This window comes from Callospermophilus lateralis, chromosome 12 (genome assembly GCF_048772815.1).
Source record: "Callospermophilus lateralis isolate mCalLat2 chromosome 12, mCalLat2.hap1, whole genome shotgun sequence".
NCBI lineage: Eukaryota > Metazoa > Chordata > Mammalia > Rodentia > Sciuridae > Callospermophilus > Callospermophilus lateralis.
In genome coordinates, this window is record NC_135316.1 from 88,375,820 (window position 1) to 88,396,382 (window position 20,563).

The window sequence follows — 20,563 nt, forward strand, 5'->3', positions numbered from 1 at the left end:
CCTTGCTCATGGGGAAATTCAATAAAAATTTATCAAATTGAATTGTTTCCTGGCTACCAGCCCCACCTACAATTTCTTTTAAGCATTTAGAATTCTCTTTTTTCCAGAATGGATTTAAAAACTGGTTCATATAATAGTTAATCCCTGGGTACATATCAGTTGAGTAATTCATTAATTATCTAAGCTTTGGACTTTCCAGGAACATACAGAGAATTTAAATGTCTGGGTAGCGTAGACATTTTCTTGGCACCAAAGTCAAGTTTAAAAACTTTCATATATTTGCAAATACTTATAAATCGGTTCTATTTAGATTTCATAGTTTAGAAAATTGTATTTTTCCTACCTTAAAGTCTAAAAATTTTTCAGACTCAGATTGTTTTAGGTCAATGTATGGTTTTATTGTAACTTTGCATGATGGCAATTTAGTGATAGCTTTTCCCAAGGGCAAGAAAACTTAATGCTTTTTTTTTTTTTTTTTTTCACCTTTTCAGTGCTGTGGATGGAACCTTAGGCCTTGTTTGCACACACTAGGGAAATGCTCTACCACTTAGCTATGCCCCAAGCAATCCTTCCACCTTTTATTGCTTTTTTTTTTAAAGGGCAGATTAATTTCTAAAATTATAATCACAATGATATAAATTAAACTTTGGATCCTAAAAATGTTTAGAAGGAGACTTCTCAGAGACTTTTATAGCCAGATTTTCTCACAGGGGATTTTTGGGAAATACATCTGTACAGATGTATCTCTTCCCAGGTACCCAGGTGAGTATGTCATCTAGTGAGGTTGCTTTGGGGGTTCTAGCTACCTTGTGCTTCTGAGTTTTTTCTCAAATATTTCTTTCTTCAGCTCAAAACCAAAACATGGCGCCACCTACTTGTATTCTCTAGTATTACATAAAAGCTGCTTGGAGTTTTGTTGAGCTCACTCTTTTTTTTGTTGTTGTTAATTCATTTTTAAAAATTGATTCTTTTTGATTATGCATAACAATAGCATTTATTTTGGTATAATTACAGAATAATCTAATTTAATTTGTTCTAATTCCATCCCCAGTACTTTCCCTCCCCTTCCTTCCCACTTTGAGTCAAGCATAAGTTTCAGAACTTTGAGAATGAACAAGATATAGTTCCTGCTGCCAAGCAAGTTTTCTATCTTGCTGAGAAAGCAAACATGAGTATTTGGGGAATCTGGCACCAGAACAGAATGTAGTAAGAACATGCTTCCATTATGTGTCCTGTCCCTGGTATTCTCATGGACACTGGGGAGACTAGACTCCAGACAGGGAGACCGGTTAGGAGGCTGTAATAAAACAGCCTCAACTATCCAGGGTTTGGGGGGTGTAACTCAGTGGTAGACTGCTTGCCTGGCATGCACAAAACCTTGGGTTCAATCCCCAGCACTGAAAAAAAAGTCCAAAAGTAGTTTTAATTTATCTCACCATTAACTAGTCAGTGAAAGGCTATCATATTTGATACTTGTTGACTGTCCTGAGGCCAATTGGAGATATCCTATCAAATTCTTCATTTCAAACAAATACTCATAGTTGAGATTCCAAAGATTCTCTCACACCACAAAGTCATCTTATTGACAGTCACTGTCGAGTACTTTCACCTTCTTATTATATATAAATCCTTATGAATAAGCTTAAATTGACTCTCAATTTCCATTTTTTTCTTATTACTGAGCACTGAGAGAGGATCATATACTTTTTTCATAAGTCAGCAGAAAAATAAAAGGTGACCAGTCACAAATTGTTCACAAGTGATTCTAGCCCAAAGGCTGAGAAGTGATGGATTATGAAAAAAAGCATCTGGATTTTTGAATTAACTGTTTTATTCATATCACTTCTACAGGTATGATCAGATTGATAGTCCATTCAGACTTTCAGGTGCCTTAAGCATTTCAGTCCAAATAGTAGTAGACATTAAGGTTTTTTTCTCTCATTAAAATCTCAAAGTTGTTGAAAATATGTAACAGGTAAATTTCCCAGGAGGAAATTTTTCAGAAAAAAAAAAAATTTAAAACCTTCTTCTCAATGTTTCTTTTCAATCTTCTTGTTTTTTAGTGGAGGGGTCCAGGGTTTAGGCACATGTTCTTTTTTTTTTTTTTTTAAACATTTTTTTAAAAATTTTTATTTTATTTTAGAGTTGTAATTGGACAAAATACCTTTATTTTATATTTTATGTGGTGCTGAGGATCGAACTCAGGGCCTTGCACGTGCTCTGCCACTGAGCCACAACCCCGGCCCAGGTACATGTTCTTAATGGATGGTACATTATATTTTTGAAGTATATCCTTGTTGATGGATGTAGGTACCATTTCTTGATTTTAATTGCTGTAGAGTATTCTGTTGTGTGACAGTACCATAATTTATTCACTTTCCTGTTAAATGTTTAACTTGGCTGTTGTTGAGAACCAGTTTGCTTGGAGGATTATTCCTTGCAAATTCTCCCTGTTTTCCTATGCATACTACTACAGGGCAGTAGCTAAGAATCTGACTGTGGAGCTAAGACTATCTGTATTTCCATCCCATCTGTGCATCTTGAGTTACTGGAATTGGAAGAGTTACTCAACTGAACTGTATCTTAGTTTACTCCTCTGTAGATAGTAACAATACCTACATAGTCATTTCTCTCAGCACATTTGAAGGTAATGCCTCATTACCTTCCAGCATTTACTGATAAGAAATGTGATGAAATTCTTTGGTAGGAATGTATCTTTTATCATGTCATAGCTTTAAGGATTGTTCCTTTGTCCTTAATTTCTCGAATTTCACTATAATATCTCTGGATGTGGAATTTTTAAAAACATTTTTCCTGGTTAGTAGCTAATGTGCATGAGAATTACTTTTTAATTCTAAAAGTTATGCCATTATTATTTTTTTGAATGTTTCTTGTCTGTCATGCCCTCTTTTTATTTTGAAACTCCTGTTAGACATTTCTTAGAATCTCTCAATCTTATTTCCAAGTCTGTCTTTCTTTCTTTCTCTCTCTCTCTCTCTCTCTCTCTCTCTCTCTCTTTCTTTCTTTCTTTTGCTGGGAATTGAGCTCAGGGTCTCTTGCATGCCACCCACATGCTTTGCTATGGAGCCACACTCTCAGTATGGCTTCCAAGTCTCTCATTTTCATTAATATTTTTATTTCCTATATGAGTTTCTTGCTGTTATTTCCAATGCACTGTCTTTGACCACATCAGGTCTGGAGCTTGTTCCATCTGTTAAAAATTTTATTTCAATGGTTGCATTTTTTTTCACTTTTAAATTTCAAAAGTTCCTTTTAAATATCCTCCCTATTTTTATTTCTGCTAGATTTAATATTTTCATTTTCAACTGACATTTTCATTTCCCTCTTTAAAAATCGAAACATATTTATATACATTTTTGACATACTGTTCTATAAAATTAATTTTATATGAGGTAATTTTACATTCTGATTTTGTCTGTTGCTTTTCTTTTCTTTTCTTGTAAAGACAAGTTCTTCAGGGCTTGGCTGATTATTTGTTTGTTTGAACTGATGAGAACAAAACTACTTGGAAAATAAAATTTGTGGGAGAATGACATGAAGGAAATTTTAATAGAATTTACTGTTCTAATAGTCAATGGCTTGATTTTGGAAATTAAAAAAAATACAATGTGCCTAAGAATATTCATGGGTGATTTAATGAAGAAGGTGGGGAGGACAGAAGCCGTGTGTTCAATAATAGTGACTAGGAGACTACAGTGGTCAGAATATTACTGAACTCAATTGTTTTTTCTAATTATAAACCTGTTATTGCTTCTTGGATTAAATGTAAATTAGAAAGATTTCCTTTCTACACACACCTTCTGTGTGCCGCTGGAACTCAGCATTTGGCTCTTTCCCTTTATTTCCAACACCATAGGAACCATTCCAGCCAACCAAGGACCATCATGGTGCTTGCTCATCCATGACTTGGCTTCTTTTCCCTTTCGTTGTTTTCAAATTAGTCATGGCAGCTTCAGTGCTCAGACCCAGATGAAGAATCTGGATGAGTTAGGACATCAGAACCCCAGTCCTAAGCCCATTCCTTACATCTGGGCGATGGGAATCTGAGCTGTGGGGAGATAGGCAGGGCCATTGCTGCCTGCAGAGGAGTTGAGGGCCCTGTAGGCTCCCTGTAGGCCATTAGCATTGACTTTGACTCTTCCCTAATTGCACCCAGGGCTGAGGCTTATGTGTCCTGCCTGTCCCAAGCTCCTGTCCTCTGCTTGATGGACCCAAGGATCACGAGTGCCTAGCCTGGACACTGCAGCCCTTTGGAAGATGCTGTCCTGCCATCCAGAGTCAGGACAGTATGCTGATTCCCATGATCACTGTTATTCTTCATAGCAGAGTCTCTTTCTTTTGTCTTCTGGAGTCCAGCTGCCCCAGAAATGCGAGAGGTGACAAAAATTTGCTGGAGGCAAAGATGTTCAGAGTGATTGGAATAGGTCCTGGGGGGAATGAAGGTCCTTTTGCAAACACAGCAATTCTTAGCAACAAAAGTTTGTTTTTCTAATTGCTCCACCCTCAGCCCATGCTGACCTGGGTCTCCTACAGACAATGGGGCCACCTGACCAGGCCTGGGCAGTGTGGAGGAACCTAAACCTTGGTGGTTTTGTCTTTCTGAGGAGAAGGGAATGTAACCCAGGGAGTAACTTTCAACAGAAGGATCCACTAAGGTCACAGACAGTTATGGTGACTGCTCTTCACTGTGAAAACTCCCAGAATCCTTAGTGAATCCCCCTAAGGTGTAGCCTGTCTTCCTTTCCTAGAGCCTGAAAATTCTTTTCACTGGGTTGTATCAGTCCCAGCAAAACTCTTCTATTTATTTTGTTAAGTTATTGTGGTTTTTTTTTTTACAACTCATAATTGATTAAATATCCAAGTTCTATGACTTTCTCGTGGGGCATTTGAATTTGCTTGAAGCTGGGAAAAGTCTTCCCACTGGCCTACTTGATTTTAGGATGACATTCTTACAAGTCTTTCTCTCCCTTTCCCTCCAAGTGCCCTCTCCCTGAGGCCTTGGGATGGGAGTGCAGGTTTGGGGAAGGAGGTGATCAGGATTCTCTTGGGGGCAGGGGTGGTTCTTCTCCTAGCCTCTCGGAATCCTCTGTATCCCTCTGTTCCATAACTGACCTTTCATCATAGCTGCGAGTGACCCTGATGCTTACTGTTTTCTTTAGAGCTCTTCCTGCAGCCTTCAGAAGTAGAAAGGCAGTTGTCACTGTAGGAACAGAAAGATCAAACAACTCTGTGCTCCTGTTGGCTCCCAGCTGGAAGCCGGTTTCTGTGTCTCAGGGCCCGGCTCACATTTTGACTTTGTCTCAAGTGGTGTTCTTGGACTTCATGCAGTTTCCTCATTTGTAAAATGAGGGGATCAGACTAGATGGTCTCCACTTCCCTTCTCGTTCTTATTCTCGCCCCCACCGTGGCTTGCTTATTCTTTGTATGTTGAATTTAATAAATTAGGTTAATGTGTTTATTTGAAAAAAAAATTCTAAAAGTTTTTCTTTTCTCTTTTCCCCCTTTCTTTTGATGTGTTGGCCTTCATTGGTTCTTAAAATGTTATTTTAGTGTGGGAAAAGCCGGTGGGCAAAACTTAAACTCTTGACTGATTTCTTAGCATCAGATTTCTTCATGAATTTTTATTTTTCAGACTCAGTTGAAATAGAAGTTTTTTTGCTTCTCTTTTATTCTTATTTATTTATTTATTTATTTAGGATATATGCTTTTAGAACCCAGCCACTATCTGTGAGGAAGCCACTCCACTGAGAGGCCCTCAGGAAACGAGCCAACAGTGAGGGGCAGTTCCCCAGCCTCGTGAACGAGCCATCTTGGAAGTGGGTCCTGGGGCCCCTGTGGACAGGCCACCCCACTCGACACCATGACACGTGCCCACCGAACCCTGCCAAATTGCAGATTCATGAATAAAAAATATTTATGGGTATTGTTTTAAGTCATTAGAGTTTGGGATGGAATGTTACAAAAAAATAGGCCCTTGGAATTTTTGAGATAGTTTTTCTCTGCTCTTCTGGGTCCTCTGTCTGCAGGCAGACCATGGAATGTCCTTGCAAGATCCAGCGAGTGGTTTGGCTCAGCTGCTGCCCATTAGGGGTGATCTGCCTGCCTCCTTTCAGAAGCTTGCTACTCTCCAAGAACAGTATAATCTCAAGTAGAGATTGGTGACTGAAGGGGCTTGTCCCACTCCTGTTTTTTTGTTTTTTGTTTTTAAAGAGTGAGAGAGAATTTTAATATTTATCTTTTAGTATTTGGCGGACACAACATCTTTGTCTGTATGTGGTGCTGAGGATCGAACCTGGGCCGCATGCATGCCAGGCGAGCGCGCTACCGCTTGAGCCACATCCCCAGCCCCCACTCCTGGTTTTAAACATGATACTCCCCCCAGTCCTACCTCTCATGGACAGCATTTGAAAGAAATCCTTGTTATCCTGGGAATCCCATGGTGCTTGGAATTCCCAATGCTGTTCCTCCTGCTCAGCAGCTCCCGTTTAAGGAGGGAGGATTTGGGAAACTAGGGTCTTTTTAGATAGACTTTCAGTGAGTCTTCTTTATCTTAACTACTCACACTTTCAACACCATTTCTATATGTTACTTGGAAATTCCAAAGAAAGATGTTTACCTTGATTTTAAGCCTAGCTGTGATTTTTAAATTGTTTCTTCTATCTAATGCATTTTGTTATGTGTTTGGAGCAAAGATTTTCTTGTTTGTTTGTTTATTTATTTATGTGGTACTAGGAATTTTACCCAGGGCCTCACACATGCTCAGCAAGTGCTCTACCACTGTGCTTCATTCCCAGCATGAATGGAAGGATTTTTAAAAGCATGATCCGGTTTACATGACATGAAATTCTGGGTATGATTTCTTAAATATTATTTTTAATTGACTCATATTAATTATACAAATTTAAAGTGTTCAAGATGATGTTTGATACATGTATATATTGTATAATAATTAAGTCAGGGTGATTTGCATATCATCTATAACCTCAAACATTAATTGTCTCTTTGTGGTGAAAAATTCAAAACCCTCTCTTCTAGCTATTTTGAAACATGCAGTGTATTATTTTTAACTATAGTCATCCTACAGTGCAATAGAACATCAAAACCGATTCCTTTAATCTGATTGTAACATTGCCCGGTTTGATTTTTAAGGAAGTAATATACTTACTTCATCTGGTGGCAGTCGTCTCAATCCTCTTCTTGACCAAACCTATTGTCCCCTCCTCCCTCCAGTGTCAGAGCCGGAAAGACTCAGCTTTCCATCTAAGGCTTTGTATGGAAAGAACAAACCTCTCTGGGTCTTTGCTGTCCTCATTGACTCAGTTCTCCCTTCCTAAAGAGAAACTTTTCTTCAAATCCGCTTACCTCCAAGTTGTTGTATCATCTCTTTTGTTTCCTTCTCTATTGAATTTCTCAAATTTCCTCAATATATTTCATATTCATTCTTTTACTCATTCATTCATTCTTAACTAGATCTGCACTACTACCATTTATTCCTGTTACTGCTATTTCACAAAAGTTACTCCAAAACATAGTGGCTTAAAGAAACAATCATTTTGTTCTCACTTGTGTGGGTCAGGGATTAGGGCTGGGCTACCTAGTTCTTCTTTGGGATCCCTCATAGAGTTGCAGAATCAGCTAGGGCAGGTCTCAATTGGCTGGCACCAAGATGGCACCCTCACATGGCTGGCATTGATGTTGGCTGTGGTATGACTGTCCAACTGCCTCTGTCTACTGGAACCTCTACCTGGCTTCCAGCATGGCAGGCTTAAGGTAATCATTGTGGCTGGCTTCTCCCAGAGGAAGTGTCCCTGAAAGTCCAGGAAGAGGCTGTATTGCCCTTTCCACGCCAGCACCAGAATCATAGATTATCACTTCTGTAGTACTCTGTTGGGTGAAGCAGTCATCAATCCAGATTCAAGGAGGGAAGGGAGACAGAGACCCCACTTCTCAATCAAAGGAATGTCAAAGAATCTTGGGACCATGTCTTACAAATGCCATAGTCCACCCTCTGGTCATGAATTATTTAATTTCTTCTATATGTAAAATACTCATTCCTTCCTAAGAATCCCCTAATATCTCATTCTATTATAACACCAGGGTTCACCTCAGTATCTTCACATCTAAACCAGGTCCCCAAGAAGGAGAAGCTCTTGGATGAGATTCCTTAAGTATGATTCTCTTTATATGAAGATCTGTGGACTAAACATTGTGTTATTTGCTTTCCATTCACCTAAACTTCAATTTGGATGTGGGATAACTGCTATAGATACTCCTATTCAAGAATTGGGAAAATGGGAGACAGTGGGATTAGTCACTGGGATGTAGCCATTCTTTATTCATGTAGGTTTGTGTTTGGGTCATTTAATTTGAAATCAATTCTACTCTCTGGAAGTTATTCTTGTGAATAACTTTGGCTTTGCTTATTGAGTTGTTGGTTTATTGCACTAAGACATCCTTCCTATTCCATAAAAAAAGACCCAGGTTTGCAACTGAGTAGATTTCTCAATCTGCTTCCTGTTCATAAAAAGCTGGGGGTGGGGATGTCTGAAAACCTCTTTTTATTTTGTACTATCTTTGTCCCTTTCAGTTGAAGCTGATATAATTCCTTTAAAAACTTTCTAAGATTCCTATGTATCAATTTAGTCTACTGCATTGGACAAAAGTCATGCCCATGAATATCTTCAAGAAAAGTCTTTCTCTATCTTGGGCTCTTTGCAAGGTTCTGAGCCCTTCAGATCCTAACAAATCCTACTTTTTAACACAGAGTGCCTGTCAGGCAGGACCTTACCATCTTTAATAAAATATTATGTGTTTTTAAGGGTCTATGAAGTTACCATTTAAAAACTCTCCAAGATTTTAATAAAGGGTGTTACAGGCATACATGTGGTTTTATTTTTCCTGGGGACATTTACTTGTCAGCAGCTTGGGTTTGATATTTTCTGTGAGGTCCTTTCTTACTTCGAATATCTTCTACTAGGGGATTTGAGGATGAGAAATAGTTATGTTCTTGGACTAGTAATTTCTGGTTCTTTTATGTTATCTCTAAATTTTCTTGGAAATGAAATATATCCTTTTTCGTTCACCTCTATCTATATCTTATCATACAGAGTTAAGAGAAATCTATTGTCATTTCGTAGAAATCTATTGTCATAAGTAGCCTTAGAAGAGTTACCAGTTTTCAATTTTCCACATTTACCACAGGTGGAACTTTTGCTAAGCTTCTTGCCACTTTATAGCAAGGATCTTCTTCCTCCTGTTTCCAACAGTATTTCCCTTTACATCTTCTCCAACAACCTTAGGCTTTTATTAAAATCCTCCTCAACATTCTCCCAGCCTCACTTGGCTTTCAATCCCAAAGTTGATGCCATATGTTTACCATGTGTTTTGTTGCAGAATGCCCCACTTCTAGTGCCATATTTGTTTGTAACTCTTGCTGTATAACAAATCACCCTCCAAACTTAGCAACTTAAAACAGGAACCATTTGCCTCTCATTCTGTGGAATGACAATGTGGGTACGGCTTGAGTGGGCAGTTCTTGCTTGAAATCTCTCACATAGTTTTCAGATTGATCAATTGAGACTGCAGTTGTCTGAAGGCTCAGCAGGGCTGGATATCTACAGCTACTCACTTGCCTGGCTGGTAGCACCTGACCGTCAGGTAGGGCCCACCTAGGCTGCTACCAGGGGAATGTGCACGTGCTTCCTGCACAGCAGGCTCAGGGCCATTGGACTTTCCACATGGTGTGTGGTTTCTCCCAAAGTGAGCGCCTGAAGGAAGCCAGCCTCCAGTTGCATGCCATTCTCTGACCCAGACTCAGGAATCATGCGGTGTCTCTCCTACTGTGCTCCATTGGTCACAGTGGTCATAAGCCAACTCAGATTCAAGGGGAAAGAACACAGATGCCACCTCTCATGACAAAAATGTGAAAAATAGCATGGGGGAACATGTTTTAAAAACCATTCTATTGCAACTATTTGTTCAAAGGTGAGAAACAACTTTTTAATAGATGGATCCAGCAACTTCTTCCTAGTTCTCATGCTGTGAAACCTCCCTGTGGTATTTGAAACTTGATCGAACAGTCCTCTTCTCTTTCAGAATATTTCTACATTTGTATTCTGTTTATTCTTTAACTCCTTTGAGGTTCACCCCCTACCCAGCTTACATCTTTGCTCTTGTCTCTTGACAGGTAGTTCACCTTGATAGTGGATGTATGTTTATGTCTGCTTGGCACCCCTTTTGGGGGGTGGGGTAACCATCCTTTTCTTCAATGACCTGCTCATTGTATATGATGAGAGATGAGGGCTTTCACCTAGAGCTGGACACCTACATTCATCAGGGTCTTGGATAGAAACAAAATTCCATTTGCATGATCCACAGAGGAACTTTTAATAAAGGAATTATTTAGAGAGGTCTTGGTGGAGAAACCAGCAGAAAGTCATTCCTATCCCTTAGTGTGCATGGGAAAGAGGAAGAAATAGTGTTACTAGAATATAGCAAGCCCCAGTTTTGCAGAATGACTACTCAGGCAGAGTTATAGAGGGATGGATCTGCTAATAATTTGGAGCCCAAACCAGGGAGAGAGCAGGGAAAAAATCGCCCATCCTTTCTTTCCTCCTGCCCTAGGAATGTCTACTGATGGCTTGCACAGACCAAACCCACAGGACAAAGGAGGATAAGGAGTGGGGCTTCAGGAAATGGCAGATAGGAAATAATCAGCAGAACTTGGGTTTGGCCAAGCATGTTGCCCATTCCCTTTTCCACTGTAATGGGGTAAGTGTGGGGCATTGGGTCTAAAATGAACTAAACAGAATCCCTGGTGTCTTCTATTATTTCTGGGATCAAAAGGGTTAAGGATTATGGGATCCTGGAACTGCCAGGGAACAACAATTGACAAGTGGCTAGAAGTTATATGTGACATAACAGCAGCAGAGGCCAGTTGAGTTATATGGTGGACACAGAGAACACATCATTCTCTGTCTATATGCTAAACTGATCACTTGTGCAATTGAGGTGAGTTGTGTTTGCAAAGCACAATCTCCTTAAAACCAGCTTAGCACCCCTTTTGAGGGGTGGGGTAACCATCCTTTTCTTCAATGATATGCTCATTGTATATGGTGAGGGATGAGGCCTTTCACCCAGAGCTGGACACCTATAATTCTACATGCTGATCTCATGTAGAATTTTGAGAAGCTTGGATTTTAGGAAGTAGCTGACTTGTAGAATGAGTTGTTACTGACTTTCAGAAAGTGGAAGTGACAAATGATAAGAGCCATACCAAATGATAGTTTAAAACCATACCAAATGATAGTGGTTACTCTTTTGTGGTCTGAGACTAGGGCTAGGGCTAAAGGAAAAGCTCTGTTTTTTTTTTGTTTGTTTTTGTTTTTGTTTTTTAAGCGGGGGGCGGGGGGGGGGGGAGTGTGTAACTGAGGATTGAATCAAAGCCTTGAGCATGCTGGGCAAACACTCTACCACTGAACTACACAACCAGCCCCATCTTCCTTGATTTAGAGAACAGGAATTTTTATCTCTCAGAGTACTAATGACCTTTTTAGTTTTTCTTTCTTTTCCTTCTCTTCCTCCTCCTCCTCCTCTTTCAGTACTGAGGAATGAATCCAGGAACCATTGATCTATATCCCCTCCCTTTTCCATGGCCAGTGGTTATAGAATCTGGAAGAGAGAAATAATCCCTCTTCATTCCCATCTTTGCCTGGGATTCTGGTTCTTCTCTCATCTGGGGAAGAACAAGAAGGGACATTAAAGCTTGTTGTGTCCCCAGAAACAAACCCACGTAACTACAAATATCTTATATTCAACAAAGGTGCCAAAAACATACATTGGAAAAAAGATAGCCTCTTCAACAATTGGTCCCGGGAAAACTGGAAATCCATATGCAACAAAATGATATTAAATCCCTATTTTCACCATGCACAAAACTCAAAGTGGATCAAGGACCTAGGAATTAAACCAGAGACCCTGTGCTAAAAGAAGAAAAAGTAGGCCCAAATCTCCATCATGTCGGATTATGCCCTGACTTCCTTAATAAGACTCCTATAGCACAAGAATTAAAATCAAGAATCAATAAATTGGATGAATTCAAACTAAAAAGTTTCTTCTCAGCAAAAGAAACCATCAGTGTCGTGAATAGAAAGCCTACATTTTGGGAGCAAATTTTTATTGCACGCATATCAGATAGAGCACTAATCTCTAGGATATATAAAGAACTCAAAAAGCTTAACACCAAAAAAACAAATCATTAGATGGGCCAAGGAATGGAACAGACAGTTCTCAGAAGAAGACATACAGTCAATCAACAAATATATGAAAAAATGTTCAACATCTCTAGCAATTAGAGAAATGCAAATCAAAACTACTCTAAGATTTCATCTTACTCCAGTCAGAATGGCAGCTATTAAGAATACAAACAACAAAAAGTGTTGGCAAGGATGTGGGGGGAAAGGCACACTCATACACTGCTGGTGGGATTGCAAATTGGTGCATTCAATATGGAAAACTATATGGAGAATACTTGGAAAACTTGGAATGGAACCACCATTTGACCCAGCTATCCAACACTTTGGTCTATACCCAAAGGACTTAAAAATAGCATACTATAGGGACACAGCCACATCAATGTTTATAGCAGCACAATTCACAATAGTTCAGCTGAGGAACCAACCTAGATGCCCTTCAGTTGATGATGGATAATGCTGATTCATAATGGGATTGGGGGATGGAGAATGGGTGAATTAGAATAACTCTAGATAGAGCAAAGGGGAGGGAGGGGGCATGGGGTAGGAAAGATGGTGGAATGAGATGGACATTATTTCCCTAAGTACATTATGAAGATACGAATGGTAGGACTCTACTTTGTGTATAACAGAGATATGAAAAATTGTACCCTATATGTGTTCTATGAATTGTAATGCAGTGTGCTGTCATACATAACAAATTAGAATTAAAAAAAAAAACCTAGCATGAAACATAGTAAAAAAAAAAAAAAAAAAGCTTGATGTGTCCCTTTCACAAAATTTCTTCATCACTAAAAACAATCTGCCCTCAGATGAGTCCCAGAGAGCAGTCTCTTATTATCTCATTTCCTGCCACATATCCAAGGCCCCTGTGCATCATCTCTGTCCTCTCCTCTGCTCAGTGGATGTTTGGATCTATTTTTTGGCCTGATTCCTCAGTTAGCCATAGGAGCTAAGGCTCCTAGGGGTTCTCAGAATTGCAGAAACCCTCACCAGTGAGGATCAGGGTTCTGGGTACCCATCACCAGCTAAATGTCAGGCTGGGAACTGAGGACAAGACACAGCTGGGGAATCTGAGGCCCAGCAGGAGAGTACACAGATGGCCTCAGCATGTCATCAGTGTGCTCCGTGGACAGGGGAAGCCAGCCCTGTGCTCAGCCCAACCTGGAGCCACACCAGAAAACTCTGTCTTTACAACACAAAGGTGGGCCAAGCCAGTGGAAGGCCAGCTTGTGGGCCCAGGCACGGATATGTGCAGAAGGAGGAGTTGGCTAGGGACCAACGGTTCCACGGGCTGCAGGTGTGAGGGAGCTGGGGGCTGGCACAGAAGGCTCTGCATCCTCCACGATGGACCTGCTCTTAGGGACGGGGAGCTGCAGTGGTATGTGGGCAGGTTGCCTCTTAGGTTTAACCCTCTGGTAACAGTGGTAGAGACAGGGACGTGGGGACACAGCAGGAGGGACAGGTGACCAGGGAGGCCAGAGAGAGATGAGGCTACAGGTCTTAACGTAATGGTTCATGGAGAGATAATGAAGGGGGGAAGAGGAGTCAGGCAGCTGTTGGTCAAAGATACATACTTACAATTAGACAGGAGGGACACATTTCAGGAAACTCTTGTACAGCAAGGCAACTGTGGCTATTAGTGATATATTGTTATTCTTGAAAACTACAAAGAGAGTAAATGTTACCTGCTCTTACCACAAAGATGATAACTATGTGAGGTAATGCACTTGGGCGAGGTTTTGTTATTCTACAACGGGTAGAATCATGATCTCATGTTGTACACAGTAAAAACATGCAATATTATTTATCAACTTTAAAATATATAAATTTATCTGAAAAAAGAAATGAGATGATGATAACGATGCCTGAGAGAAGACAAGGTTGCATCAGCAGGACTTGGTTTTTCATCAGATGTAGAGGGCAAGGCACACACAGTGTCCTACAGGATGTGAGGAGAACCCCCAACAAGGGCCCCCTGTAAACATCCCTGTAATGTAGTCTGTAGGGGTCCAAGATGAGCAGAATGGCAGGAGTAGCGTGCCCTCACGCTGTTTCACTCTCTGCTCTACATTTTTACATTTGTCCCAGTAGAGTTCAAGTTCATTGGTCTTTCGATCAAGATATGTGGTCTCTCTGTTTAATAAATGATAATGATGATGAGCTTATTGGAAAATCTCAATTATTATTACTGGTGGTGGTGACAGTGGTTATATTTCCATAGTTTTGACCCAAAGATAGGGTATTCAGGGGCAGAGCGAGACCTGTATTTTTCCTTTGGGATATCTCTAGCATTCTCAGTCAGTTTTCCTTCTGTGTAGGTACCAGCTTTTGTGAGGATTATGCAACCTCTTAGCAGTAAGTCATTTTGATTTGGGAGATAGTTTTTACATGTGTGATGCTGCGAATTGAAGCCAGGGCATTAGGCAACCAATCTTCCCCAGCTCTTTCTGTAGTAATAATTGAGCTTTTTATGAGACAATCAACTGTCTTCCCTCCATCCCTCTAGGAAGGGTCATTTTAAGATGAATAGCCATAGTTCTTCCCTCAAGGAGCTATGGTCCTCAGAGGAATCAGGGGGTACACAGACTGACATGAGGGAACAAGAAGAAGGAGGTGTGCCGCAGTCTGGCTGGGCACAATTCAGGAGCCACTTGTCAAAAGAAACTAACTTTATTTTTAGAACCACACAAGATAAACAAAACAGCTCCTCAGGAAAAAACCCTCAGAGCCCAACTGCCACCACCGGCTTCCCACAAGCCACACACCCCAACAACAACTTCCTCCCACAATCCTCCTGCTCTTGAGGCCGATTGGCTGGGTTGCATGGGCGGAGCCAAAAAAGTCCCCCAATGAGCAGCTCCGTGGTCTGAAAGGGCAGGGAAACAGCCCAATGAGCATCACCGCAGAGGAGCCAATCAGCTAGATGTTGCTAGATGTTGCTGGGGCTGCTGTGAGCCAATCATCAGCTGGTAGTCTGAAAGTTTGCTGGGGCCCCTTCAGCTCATCAGCTGGCAGTCTGAAAGTTTGCTGGGGCCCCTTCGGCTGTGGCTCTCAACAGAGGTGACCAAGTGGGAGAGGGCCTCAGAGGTCCAATCTGGACCATGGATTGACAGTTCGAGGCCTGTGTCTTCCAAACTAAAGATGCGGAGTGCTCATCTGACTGTGGAATGGGCTTGCTCTGAAGGACTGTCTTGAAAAATTTGGGACATATGGAGACCATAGTTGGCATGCACTGAAAACCCCAAACCAGGGCCCACTGAGGCTGGAGAACAGACAAACTCAAGCTTTAAGGCTATCAGTAAAGTGTCCTGGTCAGATGCTGGGAGTGGACAATCTCTTGTGGGTGTAGTGTTATAAGCAGCAGGGTCTGGGAACCAGACTAAGATAGAAGTTAATGCAGCAGTTCTGGAGTGAAGCTGCTGGGTTTAGTCCTTCCTCTGATACTTACTTAGCTGTGTCAGTCTTGTGACAGTTACATAGCCTCTCTGTACCTCTGTTTATTCTTTCATAAAAATGGGATGGGTTTTTGTGCAGATGAAAGAAAATAATACAGAATCAAAGCATTCAAAATACTCTCTTATCTCTATTAGTATAGTCATTATTCTCTCTGTCGTTTGAACATGTACGTGAATGTGAGTCAGACAAAGGTTAAGTGGGCACTAATTTTCACTCATGCTGATAAAAAAATAAAGCAAGTTAAAAAGTAAAGTTCTTTTGGAATCAAGAAATTAGGAAAAATTCTAACCAGAAGAAGATTTTCAAAAGGTCAGGAAACTTGTGAAAAGATGCTCAAAACTAATAACTGTCAGAGAACACAAATGGAAACAGGATGTGACAACTCTAAGTATCCATCAGAATGACACAATGAGGAAGAGAGACAGTATGGTGTCAATGGGATAGGAATATGGACCGACAGACCACTGTGAAAACCCTTTGGCAGTACCCAAGAAAGCCAAACATGCATATGCTCTGATCCAGCAGCCCCATCCTGGGCACATAACAGACACAGGTACCAGACTGTTTGCAGCTGTGCTATTTGTAATAGCCCCAAACTAGAAATGACACAGATACCCATCAACAGCAGGAGGGATAAGAGTCACTGTGTGTTTGGACCCATGGCACATTCTACCGCAACGTGGATGCATAAACAGACTTAGCTTTGTGCAAAGACATGTACAAACCTCGCAAAGACAATGAAGAGCAAATGCAGCCAGAGACAAAAGGGTCCAAACTGAGATTCCATTTATATGAAGTTCAGAAACAGGCAAAAGTGTTTGTATTGTTCAAAGTCGGGATCGTGGTCATCACTGATAAGGGGAGGGGCAGGTGGTTGAAAAGGAGCATGAGAAAGCCTCTGAGGGTTGCTGGTCATTTTCTTTCTTGATATGGTTGCTGGTTACTTCTCTATGTGTCTGCTAAACTTGCATAAAACATTTAGGCCCTGTGTGCTGAGTCAGGAACAATCCTCTCATGTATAGCTTCATCCTGGATAAAAATCCACTCCCTTCTATTCTGCAGTGGCAGCCTCTTAGGTCAGCCCGGGCACGAGGCCTTCAGGAGGACTGGCTTCTGGGGTTACCAACTAACATGGGTCTTCTTCACCACCATGCCGACCGAAGGTGGATGAGGAGTGATGCTCAGTGAATCCCTGTAGAGGGAAGGGGAGAAGGGAGCTGAGCAGGGGAGCAGGGAGCAGGGAGCAGGGGAGCTGAGTACAGGTTCTCCCACTTGCAAATAGCCTTCTGGTTGGGTCCTGCCAAAGCAGGGATATTTGGACATTTAGATGATGGGCATCAGTTGGTGAGGGTCACGCTGCAGGGAGAGGTCCTGGAGGCAAACATGCAGTGTGTCTGTTTGTCCTATGGGATACCTGAGTGCCGCTCACCTACTCATACATCAAACCTCAGTCAAATCCTTGCTGTGTGCACAAGGCATAACCATTTGCCTTGAGGGTCTGTGGGTTGGTGGAGGGGCTTCACTGGCCTTGAGGGTCTGCAGGGTGGCCAGGTACTCACTGCGGTTGCATTCCCGCCTACGTGACCAGCTGCCAGGGCTGCCCTAGCCCTCCCAGAACTGGCTTGGAGTTGAACTGAGGAAAGGTCACTTTGCCGACAGAGGTAGGTGTGGTGGCAGAAGGAGGAGCAGATGAAAGGAGGGTGCGCTGGAGGTTGGTCGAGAGTCCTTTCTAAAGAGAGCTCAGGAAAGAGCATGAAGCACTTAATTGGAGCGACAATAAAGGGAATGAAAGCCACAGGCACTTATTTTTGCTGACACAGAGGAGGGAGAACTGGCCTTTAATCGGTCATTTCTTTCAATGCTGCAGTGTTGCCCTGTCTACTGGCCACTTTTGTCTTGCCGTGCCTCTTACATGCACCTGATTGTACCTTACATCTTAAGCCACAGCCACAGCCACAGGTGGGTCCTAGGGGACTCTGGATAAGAAGCCTCAGATTTTGGGAACACTGAGCTAGTCTGACGCTGAAGACAAGAAATGGTGACCTCCTGGGGGTGACTTTTTTTTTTCTCTTGTTATAATTAATCCTTTCATCATCTTCTTATTCCTTTTTACACATTCAGGGCATAACATATTATCTTCTAGTCCCGAGGGTGGAAAAATACAGGCAGGTAACAGGAAGAGGGAAATCATCCTCTTGGGAGTGTCAGGGACCCAAGTCTGACCTGCATGGAACTGCAGGTGAACCCAGCCTGCTGTTTCTGCAGAAAGAAATTGGCCATGGACCACACACCACCTGACACCCGAGGTTTGCAGCAAAAAGGCCTCCACAGAAGTAGGGATGGGACACGAATTCACAGCCTTGCGCTGATTGGCTCTGGCAGCGATCCTTGCCCAAGATGCCAATATGGACTCCTGAGTTGAATTCACCACTTCAATCATGTTAGTCTCTTCCTCTCTTTTAACCTTATTATGACTTTCCTGAAGCCCTGCTGCATTGGCCGCTGCCTTCCATTTCCTGGAAACTGGCTTCAATCTGGCCTCCTGAGATGTTTCAGGAATATCATATTTTTGTTCGGGATATGCATGCTTCTGTAGTCTCAAATAAACCTCTATTTTCTGGCCATCAGTACACAAATTAAATTGTTGGCACCAGTTTCGCAAAGTATTCCGAGAAACCTTATTAATTGGAGGCAAAATGGTCAGCAAGGGAAGGGGTCGTATTTTACAATTAGGTTTTGTTTCAGGAAAGCAGACTTCCTGTTTGATTTCTGCAGTTGAAGAAACACTTGTTTCTATTGGATATTCTTGTTCCTCTGTAACTGGGACCAGAGTTAAAATCACATTTTCCTCATCGAATTGCTCCTCAAGGAAGTTCCAGATACACAGAGTATCAATCAAAAGAAAAGTTAAGGATCCATCTGAAAGAGGAGGAGGTTCCAAGATGGAGGTTTCTTCTCAGTGACCCTGTCATTTGCGTCTGACATTTCCAGGAACACTGGGAGACGGCAAAGGCAGCAGGGCTCAGGACAGCTATGCTGTCCTGGGGGTGACTTAAGGGACATAGGAAAGTGCACACCACCCAAAGACATGCCTCTGATGCCTGAAATGCCACCTTTCCAATTCGGTTGTGTCAGGACTCGCCATCTCCTGCCTGTTTCCTGTGTCTCCCTTGGAAAGGGTGATGGCCAGAGGTGGCAACAACCGTCAGAACTCTCTGTGGGCAGAGACCTGGATGGTAAGAACAGTCCATCCCTTATGGGGCCCTGGACCAGGGACACTGGGTCCTGGTGCTGGGATGGCAAGATCAGTTTTGTTTAGGGACAAATCTGAACAGTTGTAACTCAGATCTTCAAGTGAGTGTGACAGCACTCAAAGTGTGGTCCCTGGACCTGCAGCATCAGCATCACTGGGACCTTCTTGGAAATGCAAGTTCTCAGGATCCAGCCCAGACCTGCTGAATCAGAGAAGTGCGTGAGGTCCAGCAATCCATGATTGGATAAGGTCTCTAGTGGGTTCAGATAAATGCCAAAGTTTGAAGAACAATTTTCCGAACCCTCTTTTACCCACAATGTTCCCTGTCCTTGGAATAGAAATCCAAACAATGGAACCAGATTGAAGCTCAGGAAATCAGGGTGTCTCCTGGGGATCTTTGTCAGTGACTCAGTCTCACAAAGGCCTGGCAATCCCATTGTTATAAAAGCCCAGGTTCTGAAAACACACTGAATTGTGTTTGTAATCCTGGCTCTGCTCCTTCCCCGCCATGGAAACCTGAGCATGTTACCTAATTGATTCTCAATTTTCCAGCCATGGAAACCTGAGCAAGTTACCTAGTTGATTCTCAATTTTTCCGTCTATAAAACTGGTCTCATACTAAGGCCTACTGGACCAGGATTTCATAAAGTTCCTAGTCCTACATATATATGAAGTGCTCAATAGATGAATTCTGAGTTATCATTCATGCAACTTCACCTACAATTAAAGAAATTAAATGTATCTCAAATCAGCCTACTAAGCTTGTCATGGTGGGTGGGCTTGGGGGACCCCATGGTGGTATTGTGCTGTATGTTGGTTCTTAGGCTCTAAGTCATCAGTTGCTACTGTTTTGTGACTCCAAACATTGTGGAAATTATTAAGCTATCTTAGAAATAAATAATGAGGCTCTGGAAGATGGGACATGGCTGCTGCCCTGTCTGCCTGGTGTATGTGGCTGCAGAAGGAATGGTGGGTCAGCTGGCTATGGACTTGTTCGCAGAATGAATCAACACACCTGACTGGCAAGCTCACAATCAGAATTGCCTCCCCCTCCCAGGATGACCTACCCACAAGATGATTTATGGCCAATCAGTTTTCGTTTATAAAACTGACAATAGCCCAGCTGATAAAATTGATATATGTGAAATTCAGCAGCTGCAGTATAAAAGCCGCCTGCCCCGCGGCGACATCTGACTGCCTTGCACAGACGTCATCCAGTTGCCCTTCACCCTATGGAATGCTGACTGCTATCAGATATAATAAGGAGCACTTAAGGTCCACAGAGACAGGACGATAGGGTTAAACGCAACTGAGTAGATTCTTCGGTTTGGGTAGATCCCAGGTAGAAATATTTGGAATATAGAAAGACTACAGTGTGATTCTCAGCAGTGTGGGATGGGCACGGGCACTCAGATTATGGAGGATGGGATGGGTGGACAGTGAAGCAGGCTGACATTTTCACTTGCAGGTGGTCTGTGAAAGCAGCAGCTGTGATTTCCCCCAGCATGTTCTTGGTGACAGCAGGTACAGTGGGAGGATTGGCATTGCCTTTTATCTGCAGATTTCAAGGTTCCTGACG

At 42.0% G+C, this 20,563-nt stretch overlaps 2 pseudogenes; both read right to left on the bottom strand.

Annotated features, from left to right (window-relative positions):
- The window catches only part of LOC143411498 (DEP domain-containing protein 1A-like), a 41,034-nt pseudogene extending 23,733 nt beyond the window's left edge, over positions 1-17,301 (bottom strand).
- A 441-nt stretch (positions 17,302-17,742) lies between these two features.
- LOC143411499 (developmental pluripotency-associated protein 2 pseudogene) lies at positions 17,743-19,778 on the bottom strand (annotated as a pseudogene).
- Positions 19,779-20,563: the final 785 nt, after the last annotated feature.